Source organism: Daktulosphaira vitifoliae, unplaced genomic scaffold (genome assembly GCF_025091365.1).
Source record: "Daktulosphaira vitifoliae isolate Bord-2020 unplaced genomic scaffold, ASM2509136v1 Scaffold_1253, whole genome shotgun sequence".
NCBI lineage: Eukaryota > Metazoa > Arthropoda > Insecta > Hemiptera > Phylloxeridae > Daktulosphaira > Daktulosphaira vitifoliae.
Window position 1 is genome coordinate 1 of NW_026100813.1, and position 2,373 is coordinate 2,373.

At 29.3% G+C, this 2,373-nt stretch overlaps 1 long non-coding RNA gene across 1 annotated transcript; it reads left to right on the plus strand.

Moving 5' to 3' along the window:
• Positions 1–45: 45 nt before the first annotated feature.
• LOC126909778 (uncharacterized) lies at positions 46–2,032 on the plus strand. Its single transcript, XR_007705106.1, has 3 exons — positions 46–153; positions 219–1,737; positions 1,869–2,032. It is a non-coding gene; the product is annotated as an uncharacterized LOC126909778 (long non-coding RNA).
• Positions 2,033–2,373: the final 341 nt, after the last annotated feature.

A 2,373-nucleotide genomic window follows, 5' to 3' on the forward strand; every position in this document is an offset into this window, starting at 1 on the left:
TAATTGCGAAAAATAACATAAAACATATTTTAAATATAGTTCTATATTGTAAAAATTGATTAAAAAAAAAAAGTATAAAATTTTATGTAGATCATAAGTTATATGAGTTGACAGTTTCACTCTGTATATTATACTGACGCAAATTCCATACAAGTAAATATTGAACAAAAACTCCTAACCGACTTTTCGATCTGAAAGAGTTGTTTTGAATTTTTTAGCATTACGAGAATGCGTTTGGCACCACTGCATCGATTGTGTCTTTGTTTCTGGCATCGTGTAGGAAATCCAAGTTTCATCCCCAGTTACTATACTGCCCAATAGTACCTCTCTCTGTTGGTCATAACGTTCCAAAAACAATCCACCTGACTCAATCCTCTTCTGTTTGTGTTCATCCGTAAGTATTTTTGGGATCCAACGAGTACACAGTTTCCTGTAATCAAGTTTATTCGAGACCATATCGTGCAGAACAGTTCGAGAAACATATGGACAAGGAGTTCGTCGAGAGTCGAATACGATTATCATGAATGAGTTGAAATGAAAAACCCAACCTCTCTTCATTATGCACATTCGTCCTTCCTGCTCGGAATTCCCGTACCCATTTAGCGACAATTTGGCGGTTTATTACTTTTGGTTCATATGCCTGAACAAGTCAATGATTAATTTCACTGGGAATGACTCCTTCATGAGCGAGGAAACGGATCACACCTCTCACTTTACAATTTACATATTCATTGATAGAGATGTCGGGAGCGCGCGATGACTCGCCCATCGTGATAACCTCTCACTGACAAAAATACCAACGTATAAAAACGGTTCTCGTCTTGATTAGTTCGTTACATCTCGCTCTAAGTCATAGTGGTGCCAAAGTTAAAAAAAATTCCCTGCCGTTATGGAGGGGCTTGTATCTTTACTTTCCGGACGTTCCTCGTATATATGTTTCCATTAATTAAAATAAAGTTGGTACCCTTATAAGGGAGAAATATTTGACCACTTCAAAATTGAGAAATAAATACTAATTAAAGTAAAAAAAAAAGTTATTATTAATTATTGTTATTTATAACAACTTTTAGACCAGTACTTCGGAAGTCATTAACAATTTAGAGTTATAACTGGTGGTAAGGAGTGGGTCCAGCTATTTTTATCACTAATTATTTCGCATCTTTACTCTACGTCCTGCCTAGTTATAAAAATGAAACTAACTTAGTTGACAACTTTATCTTTGAAAATGAAAAGTTCCCTTTTTTTTAACGAAAATATCTCCAAAAAATTATAAACATGTTAGGATAGAGATCTCAATTACTGTCAGACATGTTCAGCTAACACTATGCCGAGTTACGACTTAATTGATTTTTATATTAAGAAGTACTTTGATTTACATTATGTTAAAAGGACACACGTAATTGATTCTATGAAATGGGATAATATCAGTTTCTTTTTAAAACGTTCTTAAGAACATTTTATCACGTCAAAATTACAACGGTTGATTTATTAAAACCTATAGAAAACATTCATGGAGTTATGTTTTAATTTTATAATCGTTTACTTTGTTGTACAAAATTTTTTTCAAACAAATGAGTTTCTAAAAAAGTAAAAGAATCAATCATGGTCATTAACTCTCCTGTAAATATAAATATTTTATATATTTTCTAATCGCTGTTATTTAAATTTTTAAGACATTCGATAAAGATAAAATTATTTTAAATTACAAAGGAACAGATGCAAATTACAATTACAACAGTATGTATGGTCATGTTAATAAATCCATATATCACCTGTTGAAACATATTGATATTTCATCATGACTAAACAAAAATTTAATGTAATATATTTGACAAAATTATCAAATTTTGAAATTATTTTATTTTTAGGAGATGATATTGAAAAATTGGTGTCATTTGTGAATGAAATAAACTATCAAATTCAATTCAAAATAATTAAAATCCAAGTGAGTTCAAGAATATGACTATGATATTTGAATGAACTTGTTTTTGAATTTCGATCCATCGTAAATTAAATTTAAATTAAGTGAATGTTGGACTTATCACGAAATTCATATGAATTTAAATATGATTCGAAGTAAATTATTTCTTATTTTTAATAAAATTCTTATAAATAGTAACACTTCAAATAACTTAATTTATAAATTATAAAATTATATCTTATAAGAAATTCTACTTTGTCATATACAACAGTGTAATATTGTTGCTCTGATCACTTACACAATTTGTGACATATTATTAGGTTTTAACTTTTCATTTAGATTTGTATACTGATTACAAATATAAAAAAAATAAAATATCAGTCCAAAATAATTAAAAAGTTATAGACTTTAGAGTTTCCATGTAACACTGTTATCAGACCACACGCATGTGT